Source organism: Onychostoma macrolepis, chromosome 14 (genome assembly GCF_012432095.1).
Source record: "Onychostoma macrolepis isolate SWU-2019 chromosome 14, ASM1243209v1, whole genome shotgun sequence".
Lineage (NCBI taxonomy): Eukaryota > Metazoa > Chordata > Actinopteri > Cypriniformes > Cyprinidae > Onychostoma > Onychostoma macrolepis.
Genome location: NC_081168.1, coordinates 5,650,576 through 5,664,283, shown reverse-complemented (window position 1 = coordinate 5,664,283; position 13,708 = coordinate 5,650,576). Strand labels below are relative to the sequence as shown.

Genomic DNA, 13,708 nt, shown 5'->3' with positions numbered 1-13,708 from the left:
CATGCACACTTCCATAAGAACTGAATGATAAGATCATCACCAAAGCACATATGCTCTACCGAAACAGCAAAAATAGTGATTTGAGTTGATATGTTTTTATAGTCATGTAGCTCAAACAGCACTAACAACGCCAAGGTCATGGGTTCAATTCCCAGAGAATGCATGAACTGATTGAATATAGCATGAATGCAAGTCGCTTTGGATAAAAGCATCTGCCAAATGCATAAATGTAAATATCATTTTATCAGCTGAGAAGAACAAAATACAAAAGACTAGCACAGTTATGTAGGAAATCATTTGCCTTGAACAGCGGTCAATTATAGGCTACTGTTAAGTGGTCATTATACAAATCTGAGCGCAGAATGCTGCAATCGACCAATCACACTCAAGTATTCCAGAGAGTCTTACTGTCTTTGGATTTAAAGAATGGGCAAAAATCTTCCAACAGATTGGTCTCCATCTGCTGGCAAATTATGTTTCTTAAAGATATGTAATTTAGCCATTGTTATTCTTCAAATTGACTGTGACAGCTGAGGAGAGTTTCTTGTGTTGGCTTTGCTTGATTTGTGGCATTGAGCTTAAATGTATTATTTGTTTGACAGCATTTAGAGGAAAGAGATTTCAATCAAATGCTAGAAATGCTAGCTGCACGCTGTGGATTATGTGTCTCCATGTGGTGTGCGCACAGTTAACATACCTGCACGTTTGCTCATAATCTAATAAAGCAACTGTCAATAAAGAGACTGATTAACTGAGGCTGTAAAGTTATGGCCTCAGTAATGGAGATGCCTCAGGGATTGACCGCATTAGCCTAGAATAACCTTCAACATATTACAGTTCACCCAAAAATTGAAAATCATTTGCACACAAACAAGATTTTCAATTACACTACAGTTCAAAAGTTTGAGGTCAGGGTTGAGGTTTTTTTTTTGTTTACACATTATTTTATGGTGTCCTTATAACAGTTGTATATTTAAGTACTGAGTAACAGTACTTATTATAGGGTTAGGGTTTGGTTCAGGATTAGTTTGTAATGATTATAGTAAGAATTATAGTATTATTATTATGGCATAGAAGAAAAATACTACATTAATAACATTTTTATTCAACAAACATCAAGCAAATGCTGTTCTTTTGAATTTTTTATTCATCAAAGAATCCTGATAAAAATGTATCCTGGTTTCCACAAAAATATTAAGCAGCAAAACTGTTTTCAACATTGATAATAATAAATGTTTCTTGAGCCACAAATGAGCATATTAGAATAATTTCTGAAGAATCATGTGACACTGAAGACTAGAGCTATAATGCTAAAAAATACATCTTTGCATCACAGGAATGAATTACATTTCAATATATATTAAAATAGTGAACTGCTATTTAAAATGTTAATTATATTTTACAATATTATTTTATAAAATGCAATTAAATGCAGTCTTTTGGGGGGGGGGTGGAATGTCATGAAAATTGCGTTTTTGGGTGAACAATCCTTTTAATGTCACATTTGTTTGCACTTTACTCTTACATCTGACCTTCTACAGTGTCACAACCCTCAGGAACACATTGTTTGCTTAATTTTCACTCTTTCTATTTCCTGTGAGTGTTGGTGGGAAGAACAAATGCATAAATACATAAATTATATCTAAAAATAACTAAAGAGTCGCATTTAATTTTGATTAATTTAAGGAAACGTGATGATTGGAAACAAGCTGAACTGCCAGGCACAGCACAATGAAAGTGAAACCAGTGAGGAATTCCATTACTTGACTCTGAATGCCTATGAAAGTACCTCTCCGGCAGGTGCTGACTACGAGAGTACTGCACCATAGGAGAGCTCATGAATTAATAAATGGCCTGGACTTTAGAATGACAAAATGTATCTTGAGGAGGACAGACTAGGATCAAATTGCTGAGAAAGTGCAACAAAACATATGTCTTGAGATCATATTTATAATTCATATCGATCATATCCTGTGTCCTCAGTATTACATCACACACAGAATGGGGCCGGGATTTGAGGGTACAGGAGAGTCGTCCTCCGTCGTTATAAATGATCAGGTACACCAGGGAATTAATGTAGACTGAGAATATTGTGTCCAAGTCCCAAAGGGTTTGCTGATTATCTCTGTGTAGTGCTATTTATGCATTTCTGTGCAGCGGTGTAGGAAACAGGAAGATGGTCTCTGTTATTTGCACTCAAGGCAGTGCTGCGCGCTCCTGCTGCCAAATCTCTGCCAAACTGAATAATTCAATCATGCTTTTTTTTTTTTTGCACTTCTACATTTGTGTGTTCAAAAATCGAAGTGGTGCTCAAAGACACCCGGTTGTCTCTGTGGCTTGTTAAATTGTGCCCATTGGTTAAAAGTACAATGGTATAAATATTCACAAGCCACATAGTGATGACTATTTTTAGGCTGCATGGATTTGCATACAATTGCTCTGAGATGGCTGATATTAATGTTATTGATTAAGGATGTGGATTGTGCAGACGTGTCTTTCAGTGTCGAACTGAGTTTTTTTTTTTGTTTTGTTAATTAGAAAGTCTGTTTCTCACATTCGAATGCGTTCAAATGCAGAAGAGATTGTCCTAAATGGATCTCTGCAGCCATATAGCTTTTTCTTGTTTTTTCGAGAGATTAGGAATTGCTTTTAAACATGATTGTCGTTCTTGTTTGTCTAGGATTGCTAGGTTGTATAGGCTTATTATTCCAAAGGAAAAATGTAAAAAAGCTTCAAAATAAATACACTGCTGTCTGATTAAATGCTCTCAAAATTCAATTGAAGAACGTTGTTATACACTAATCTTCAGGAGGACGCTGTCTTAGAAATACATTCTTTTAAAACAAGGGATCAGAATTCAATTTCCAGAGCTTGTTTTTTATTTTGTCTGCATAGTCATTCTAGCAAGGTAACTTTTGTGTGTCATGTCTTTGCGCTGCTCTGAAACACATTGTTTGCAATGCGGTATTTATTTAGAAACGGCATGACATTATTAAGGTTTTTCATGTATGTTGAAAGGGGACTGTTCACCCAAAATCAATATTGACATCATTTAATCATCTTCAATGACTTTCTTTCTTCTGTGGAACATAAAACAAGATATTTTGACAATGGAGGTCAGAGGTCACCAAATGGTTACCAACATTCTTCAAAATATTTTCATTTGTGTTTTGCAGAAGATAGACGGTCATACAGCTTTGGAACAACATTGGGTTAAGTAAATTAATTTTCATTTTTGGATGAGCGATCTCTTTGACATATACCACTCTCACATTAATCATTCAGCATTGTATTACATAAAGCACTGCTGACTTGTTTTCATTGTAAGACATTTGATTTACTGTTAGTGCTGCTTTACCAAATACTGTGCCATGTAATATACAGCACAAGCCTTGGTTTATATGATGTTAGTTTAATATATATTAATCACCCTTATGTCTCTCAAAGCTCTCACGGCTTACTTGCAACACAAAAGGACAAATTTTTCCTTTATTAAAATACTTTGTGTTTAAAAAAATCTTACAAAAAGCTCTCAGATGACTTCCATTGTACACTGACAAAAAAAATGCTTTTGAAACCGTTTTCACTCAGAAATTGCTTATACATTTCTCTATGAATTAGAAAGATTTCATTGTTACTTCAAAATAGCTCTGTGAATTACACATACAGTTTGCAAGTAGAAATACTTAAATAGAGTTTTCCTTTTCTTACTCTAATAATCTTTAGAGAAGGAAACAAATCACTTTTTACAGTGTATGGAGAAGAGCAGCATGAACATTCTTCAAAATATCTCTTTTCTATTGTGTGTGTTCTACTGTTCAAAGAAATCCATACAATTTCGAACGACATAATGACAGAATTTTCATACAGTATATGGGTCAACTACCCCTATAAGTGATAAATACATATGCTGATTTTCCAGAGAAAGCGGTTCTTCCATCTTCAGAGCTTATTATGTCTAGGAAACGGTGTCTTGTGGAACAGATGACCAGCTGAATGTTGCAGGACATTTGCACGAGATCTTTCCTAAGTGGGTAAGCAGAAGATCGGCTAAAGTCGGGTTGGGAGGCGTTGACTGAAAGACACTGTTCAGAGCCACCGTAATCCAGGTAATCCAGCAAAGATTTCTTGATTTGCTCTTACAAAAGAGATTGAAGGACGATAAGAGCCCAGCCCCATCTTAGAATAGCTGGTAATCTGGTTTGGACAGAGGACTCAGGGGTATTTACCCAGCCTTAACATTTGCTGAAGCAGATGGTATGAAGGAGGGGTTGGAGCCACCAAACTTCCTCATCCATCTACAGGACAAAAAAATAAGGGGAAAAAAGAACAGTGGATGATAATCAATGTTGTTTATTTTGCTGCTTGACTCCTTAAGTACTGTCAGCCAGATTATAGGCTTTCCTGGGGATAATCGGAGACAGCAGACAATTGCCTTTTTTCCATCCTGAAAGTATCCCCTGTGACGGCGTAAAGAAGGCGGTTTAGGGTGGATGCCGACTCTTAATTCCTGATTAGTCCTGTTCCAAACCTTGCTAAAATTAACTGGGCAGGGTGCTAATCACTGAGTCTCAGACACTCTCTGCTCGGCTCTGCCGACGAGTTAACGCTACATAGCTGACATGGAGTAGATGTCTCCAGAGTGAGACCCAATTAGGGCAGGCTTTTGAACCCTGCTCTGAACAATGTTTGACCACACAATGGACAAGCGATTTGCTCCGAGTCGTTGTTACTTTGTTGACTTTATAATAGCCCCTCAACAGAGCTGTCCCTCAACGCGGCTTGCATTTGTCGCACTGAACAGACAGCCGTCGCTCCTAAGCCTGGTCTGAATAGCATTTCGGATATTTGAAAAGAAATAAAAGGAATAATGACATACAATGCAGTTTAGAAGTTTGGGGTCAGAATGTTTTTGAAAGAAGTCTTGTATGCTCACCAAGGCTGCATTTGTATGATCAAAAATACAATAAAAACAGTAACACTGTGAAATATTATTACAAACACATGCATGCATGCATATATTTAAGAAAAATATGTTATGTTTATATATTAATATATACATGTAAATATTTTCAAAATAAATACTGTAGGTGTGTTTATATACATGATAAATAAACAGTACACATACATATATTATGTAAATAAAATCTTTTATTTTGTATGCGATTAATTGCAATTAATCGTTTGACAGCACTGATATATATATATTAGTGCATCAGTGTCACATGATCCTACACAAATCATTCAAATATGCTGATTTGCATTAATTATTATTAATGTTAAAAATAATTTTTTTGTGGAAACCATGATACTTTTTTACATTTTTTGATGAATAGAGAATTCAGAACAGCATTTACTTGAATAATTTATTCTTTTGTAACATTATAAATGTCATTACAAATGTGATCAATTTAATGTGTCCTCGCTAAATAAAAGTTTTTCTTTCAAAAAATCTTACTAACATCCAACTTTTAAATGGTTCTATTAAATGTAAAGATTAGATAAAATATCATTATAAAAGATCATTTCTAAAAAGTCATGTCCTCGGTTTATATCTCAGAATTCTACCTTTTTTCTCTCTCAAAATTATGAGATTGTCAGAGAAGGTCTGTAGAGAAGCTAATTCTTTCAACACCGCTACATCGAACCTTTCAGTTATGCTTCCCTACTTTTTAGCCACCTCACAATCAAGGGATGGACAACAAGCACAGCCGGGACATATTTCTCTAATTAGTCTGTATCAGACTCATTAGAGCTGGGAACAACAAGAGTGGATGATGTCTGGATGTCACGTAGCCAGGAGACCATATAATGCACTTTTAAAGGTGAACCGGTGCTAGACTGGAGGACAAAAAAAGTGTTAACAGAATAGATCAATATTGCATAACGTGGTCAAATGATGCAAAATGGAATTTAATTTAATTAGCCTTCCTTTTTAATTGGACAAAAACGTGTGATCAGGGGCCAGATTGAATGGCCGGTGCTCTTGATTTAATATGTATCTCCAGCAGGCGGCCAGACATGTTCAGAGGACGCTAAACAAGAGCGGACAGACTGTTAAGTTTCCAGGAAACAAAGAAATTAGAATTATGCAAGCTTGTATTGTCATTCGTCCAGAGTTAACTTGCTGGCAGAGGTTATTAGCAAATGTCAATATCAGGGCAGAAAGCTTGCTATTTTTAAGTTTGCTATTCATAGTATGGATCATTACATATTTATGACACCCAAACTTTGTGTTGCTTTGGACTCGAGCACAAAATCCTGATCTGGAATGTCAACAAAATGTCAGCTCGGTATTACATTGCAAAACAGGCCCGAGAAGATTTCATTATAGGATAGTGTGTGTGCCATTACGCGTTCATTATATTAAATTTGGCTGCAGGCAGTCGAATGTAAGAGAGGCGAGCCTGCTGTTCAGGGGAACGCAAGCAGGAGCTGGAAACATACTGTTCGTACAGATTGTCGGCCCCAGAGATCTGCCCTGTAGACCCCGCATGCCTTCGGATGCCTGCCGCTTGCCTAGTAAGCACTTTGAAAGCTACTGTATTGTTTAATACCTTGCCGAACTCTTTGCCTCCCTCCATCTAACAGTAGTGGCTTTTGTCACACATGATGGCTGCTTGAAAAATTGTATATATTTTCTAAATAAATAGGACAAAGAGGCGTTAAAAGATAAATGACTTTCCGCAGCTGCAGTCTTGTGCTCCTTTATGAAACATTTTTTTTAGAACGGTTTTTCATTGCTAAAATGAAACAAATGCTTTTTCGAACCAAGCACTTCTCTAAATACACCTAAAGCGCTCCTTTCAAAGCGTTCGAGATTTTAATATTTGAACAGAACGCCTTGGATCGTATTTCGAAACTTTAACAAAGAACAAAATCACAAGACCAGACCAAAGCACTCGCTTTTTTTTTTTTTTTTTCAAAGCTCACTGATGTTTTGACATCCCATAAAGGCTTAAACAACTCATATGGTCATTGCTGTTTCAAATGTTTTTACATTGTTTTATCGCCAGATGAAAGACAGTAGTATTCTCTTTTGTGTGCCGTATACTTTCATATCGCTCTTCTTTTCTTTTTTTTTAAATCCTGCCATGTTTAAATGCAAATGGGCTTTGGCTGTTCTGCAATCTGCCTGCATGGGGCAAAGCCTTTGGAGTGCTATGGATGGTGGGCATGATAAATCTCAATATGCAGAAACCAAGCACATGGACAGATAATGTTATTCCTCCCCCAAAACATTGAGCCACTGTCCCTTAAAATGAACAGCTGAGCTCAAGCGAAACGTGCTAAAACGCTCTGAAACAATCAGATCGGGAGTCATAACTGATTCATTAGCTGAGCATGTGAAGTCTACCTTTGATGGATCAGTTAAACGGATTATTGCATGTGATTTCTGCCAACACCGTAGTTATTTGTGATGTTTTTTGGCTGGTTAGATCTCACGAGATGAAATGTATTCACCTCAGCCTTCACCAGAGCAGATCGTCATTTTGCTGCAGTCACACGTAGTTTGAAGTCTGACTAAAGTGCTGTCAAGCTTTAAGTGCAGAGTATTTGCTGTGCTTGTTTTCTATTTGTTTGCATGGCAGGGACCTCAGGTGTAAAGACACATTGGTGACACAACAAAGCCGTCGTACTGAATGATATTGAAATCAGTGAGGGATGTTCATGCCGTCACTCGCGGTCTTTCTTTAGCACGAGTCGCACTCCAATGAGGGAGTCAATCTGTACTAATTAAACATAGGCGAGAGTGCCTGTGGACTGGCAGCTCTGTCTAACTTGATTTACACCCTGATAGCTCTAAATCAAGACTACAAGAGTTTACAGAAGCACAGCCACAGTATTTACTGGAGCCACAGTTCAGGCTGATCCCATAGCTACAGTATAAAGTGTGACATTATCTAAAATAGCCGTTTTATATATATATATATATATATATATATATATGTGTGTAATCTTACATATAATTAACACAATAATAATAGCAAGACTGATTCATCAACAAGATTTTGTGATGGAGATTTCATGAAATTGGTTGTGTTTGTTTAAAATATTTTTTACTTATTTTTCATTTTTAATATTTAATTTTTTAATCTATAATTTATTTTGCATGCATTTTAAATGTATTAAATGTAAAATGTATTAAATGTAGATTATTTGTTTATTATAGCTGACTGAAACTAAAACCATGAAAAAAAAAAAAATAAAAATAAATGAAATAAAATCAAATAAATTAACTTTGTTTCAGCTTTTTGACAAGACCAACATTTCTTATTTTAATTTAACTTGATGTACTAAAATAACTAAAAATGTATGCGTGCGTAAAATAATAGTCTCTCAATACTAAAATCTTATCAAAGCATTATTATAAACATAATACATATATAGTATGATTGTAAAGCGTAAATATGTATGTATGTGTGTGTGTATATATATATATATATATATATATTGTTTGTTTGTTTGTTTTTATAAATCCCATAAAATCAACTAATGAATTTAATATTCTGTGTCATCCAATGTATTATTTGTAAACATTTTATTTAAGGTTTATAATTTAGATGCTGTCAATATGCTTATATCCAAGCGTAAATAAGCGTATATGCACCTGATCCACACATTACGTATGAATACTAAAGAGATTACATTGGCTGGCATTTTGCTGGTTTTGAATGGTAGCACTTACCCATTTGAACCACCTGAAGTCCTCCTAGAAATAATACCACTGAGAGAACTTGTAATCTATATAACGTAATACATTTACTGCATGTATAACGTCACTACCAGGCACAGCAGACAGAGCGTCTAGCCATAATAGCAAACCATAATGCACCATATGACTAATATAGTCTATTTTCCAGACACTGGTTTTGATGTTGGTTCAGTAGCGATGCTGTTTGATGGGTTGTGAATCTGCTTTGTGTTGAGGCCACAGTGAGCAGACCAGGACACATTCCTTACGGCTAATTCACTTCATAGATTAGCACGCACAGCGAATACATGTGTTCGGCCCAGGGAGATGGACAACACTCGAGCGCATTGTGAGAACAGAGCTCATTTCATTGTGTGGATGATTGGGTTCTCCTGCTGGAGATAATGACTGTGGCCTCCTTTGACTTTGAGGCAGTGACCTGAAATAAGGCCCACAAGTGAAACCGGAGTCCGTCTGAACCTGTGTGTGATTAAGGTCACCCAGACATACCACATTTTCTTGACCCTCTGCTCACATCGACCACAGCTTGAATTCATCAGGGAGTCTTTTGTAGTTCTCGTCACAATGCAAACATCAGACCTCGGCTGAACGGCGGGGGCGAGGCGATGCCGAGGCACTCGAACCGTCCTGTAGCGGTTGCTTTTCTTTTTGGCCTATCTATTTTCTGACAGCTTGATAATACTCGCCAGGGAATTTTTAAAGCATATTCGGCTTGCTAACTTACCAAGGACAAGCATTCAGTCATGACCACAGTGCTAAAACCGGCATGTCGAGTAATTAGTAAGATGGCTACCCATGAAAAAAGACACTGGGCTGCAGCTCATGCTGAATGTTCCCAGCTGAATATGGCCTGTAATGTGAGATTTATGAGTTTCAACACAGAGTTTACTCTCAATTCATCTCCTTGCTGTGCCCTATCGGGCCGTCAAAGTCAGCCTTTTTTTTTTACTTTAAAGTGTCCTGTCGCCGCTGACCAATATTGCGTGGTGGCATGGTGTAGTATAACAGATGACTCTTGCACTTTTTCACTGCCGCTGCCGGCGATGTAGGACAATTTATTGACGTCGGCGGTTACTCTCGTATGGATGAACAGTAGTTCTTAGAAAGGTACTTACTTTTTTAAGGCTTCTGCTTAAAAATACTGTCCCATGCTGTATGATTTGATTCACTTAAGACCAGAATGATAAATAATTAAGCATAATTTTCTTAAATTTTCATACCATTTCATTACGGCCTATTACGTGTCTTGTGCATAAGCAATTTTTCAAAGGAAAACTGAAACATCTATGCTAGAATATGAAGATTTTATCTCCACCTGGGTTTCTGAACTACAGTAGCATCTAATGATTGATTTTCAGGTGGCAGATGATAGGAGGATATAACTTTATTTGTAAGGTTTACCTAAAACATTGATCAGAGGTAAATTATGTATCATGCAAGACTGAATAGGCAATGTGAATTATTTGAAAATAATTGTGTGGGTTATTTTTCTGCAATCACAATGTTAGGTTTCAATCTAAAGAGCTCAGAGTGAAGTTCCAAACAACTTCCCATCCAACTCTTTTTCTTTTATGCTGCTGGAATTCTGCATTAATAAAACACAATAGACAGGTAGAGGAAGTAAAAATCCCATTTATTTTCACCATAGGGCAATTGGTTTTTAACAATAATGTACATTATAAACAGCATGAGATCGATAAGAAAAAGTTGAGCCCATGGTCTGTGTGCTTTAAATTAATCTTTAAAAAAAATAGTTTTATTGTCAGATACACAATGAAGAACCACACTACTCATAATCATGAAGAGCAATCACAGATCATGAAGACAATCCAACAATCAGAGAAATCACTGTTACTATGGAAATGCATATTGTGCCGAAAGCACTCCGTAATAATGTTACATTCATGCAATCAGTTCAGTCTCCCTACGCTCTCAAACTGCTTATTTATATACACTACTGTTTTAAAATTTGGAGTCAGTAAGATTCTACTTTGTATTTATATATATATATATATATATATTTTTTTTTTTTTTTTTTTTTGTCCATAATATTACAATTTTTACTGCTTGAATATTAATATTTAAATATTTTGCGATGAGTTATAATATATATCTTATATCTTATATAATGACATTGTCAATATTTTAAATTATATATATATATATATATATATATATATATATATATATTTTTTTTAATTCAGGTGACATTTAATTTATTTATCTATTCATTCATCCATTTGTGATCTGGTTGGTTTCTCTATAGAATAATATTTCTTTATAGAATAAATTCCTGTGGTGAAAATAAAGTTTTAGTCTCCTTTCAGTTCTTACACCGGACGTATTATATTGATGGCGTAAATCCGCAAATGCAATTGGATATTGAAAATTAAGTGTCTTCAAAACCAGCTGTCCTTGACTGCTTAAGTCTAAAGAGAAGACATGAAAGACAGAGCAAGTCAAAACACACATTTCCTGCAAAGTGAGGAATCCTGCCTCTTATCTATTTGATTTTGCACTTGGGGAATTTTTCTTCATCTTATGCTTCAAACGTCAAGTGCCAAATTCATTTGCATGCGCTTGAGGCTTGGAGAGTTAAAACAAAGACGTGCGACTGGGCTCGGTTCAGACACAGAAGCTGTTGATGGAAAGGCAGTGCGGTGGGAGGGGAACCTGGAGGGAGGAGGGGTTCTGAAGGCAGCAAATCACATGAAGAGGATAATTTAATCTGACTCAGTCTTTCTGTCACTTCATATAAACTGGTTAGTTGGCTAGGCCTCCTGAAATGAATTAAAATGCATGAATAATGAAACATCTCTGGCTCTGAAAGGAGCCGTGCTTTCTGCAACTTCAAAGCTGGACAAAGCAGCCTTTATAATCAACAATTTGCCATTTTGGTCTTATATTAATGCCCGTGTTTGACATAAGGTAATGAAAATGCAATTAGGTTTTCAGAAATGAAACAATTTCCTTAATCAACCTGCGACAAGTGCACTTGTAACATTAACAGTCGTCATGCGCATCTGCTGCCGCCGTTAAACCAGCCTAAAAATGCAGGATAGAAAAACAGAATTAAGCATTCAGTTTGAATCAAGACACTTTGAACTCAGAAACTAGTCTATTTCCTTGCTGCAACTGGTCATGTGATTTTAAGTAACTCTGACATCAGGGATGTAATGTCGATAGCTGAAGTATACTTTTGCGCTTTGGAAAAAGTCCAGACTAAATCATAAATAAATAAAAAAACTACAATGCCCAATACAGCAACATACTTTTAAAGTTTTACTGTTGCCAAGGTTAAGCTGCCTGCTGTGGACTGCTGTCTTTCTATCATTGTTTACTGCTAGAGATAGACGTGATATTCCTTTTAATGTTAAGCTCCCATAGAGAAGCGATATGCGCATAAAACTTTGACACAAGTCTTTACTTTAGCCATAATCTGGCGGTGGCAGTGTACTTTAATGTATTGGTGCCACATTGTGAAGAATGGAGGAACGATAACGCTTTGTGATCTGCAATCCAGTTTGAGATCAATGCTCCGGCAAATAAAAGCATGAGGCGGCTGAAGCCAGAGAATTTATAAGCAGCTGAAAGTATTGCAACTCAAACCTCAGAGGCATAAAACTAGAGGTGAACACGCTTTCTGGCCTGGCAGTGATGTCCTACTTAAGGGAATAGTTTATTCACCCTCATGTTGTTCCAAACCCGGATGACTTTATCTCTCCTGTAGAACACGAAATGTGATTTAAAAAAAAAAAATAGTCCAATATAATAAAATTGAATAAAAAGCTCCCAAATAATAAGTACTGTTCAAAAGTTTGGAGTTTTTTTTTTTTGTTTTTTTTGTATATGTGAATGTCTTATACTCACCATGGCTGCATTTATTTAATAAAAAAAAAAAAAAGCAAGCCAAGCAGTGATATTGTGAAATTCTATTACCAATATATATATATATATATATATATATATATATATATATATATATATTTTTTTTAAATATAACACCACAATATTACACCAGTCTTTAATCTTTATAAAGTATTCTAATATGTAGTTTAATATGTGTTAATGTTTAATATTTAATATCAACTATAAATATATACTGTTAATATTTTTCAGTTTAATGCCTTCTTGCTAATTAATATTAATTTGTTTTATTATTTATTTATTTATTTTTAAATAAAGCTATTGTATGGCTTCTGAAGATTTGGGATATAGTCCATGAATTGTATGAACTTTTTTTGTGATAATTTCTAAATGCATTTCAGTCTCTATTTATTGTGATTAAAAAGATTGACCAAAATTTTGAATTCAATTTTAGGTGAACTAATCCTTTAATTCGCTGCTGGAATTTTCATTTTAAAAAGTAATGTCACTGAAGAGATTAGATGAGCAATATTGATTTCAAAGAAAATTTTTTAAAAGGTATATTAGCTCATTTGTTAGATTGGTTAGATGTCTGAGCTTGTTTTTTGTCTTTTCTCTAATCTGATCAAACCAAACCAAAAGAACACTGATTAAAGTCACCCTCTTATACAAAAAGCCAGTCTAAAGGAAAAGCCTATTGCTCTGAACAAAGTGGAGCTTAACCATTAGACAAAACAGAGGCGGCATGCACTTTTGTTGGATGCAGGACAAGATTAATACAATCATGTTTTAATCACTGACCCGGCTGATTTTAGAGCCATCCCGCCCCCTTCAATGAGTCTGGGCTTGAATGAAGCCAATTGATCTCCACCAAACTCTGTGAAATCGATGTGTGGTGACCATCTTAAAAGGAAAATAATGACTGGCATCAAAGTCTGTGATCACTTGTTGTTTGGCAACTCAGAACGATAATTACTGGATATGTTGGTCTCTTTACAGCTTGCATAATTAACACATAATTAAGTGTTGAGTTGATGAGTTTTCTCAAAGTATGGATGACAATCCTAATGTGCCCAACAAAGTCGAGACTTTGCTGCATTGCCTTGATGAAACACAAAGCCGAAG

At 35.6% G+C, this 13,708-nt stretch overlaps 1 protein-coding gene across 12 annotated transcripts in view; it reads left to right on the top strand.

Moving 5' to 3' along the window:
* Window positions 1–13,708, top strand: part of pcdh11 (protocadherin 11) — a 203,751-nt gene that overhangs the window by 51,258 nt on the left and 138,785 nt on the right. The window lies entirely within an intron of this gene.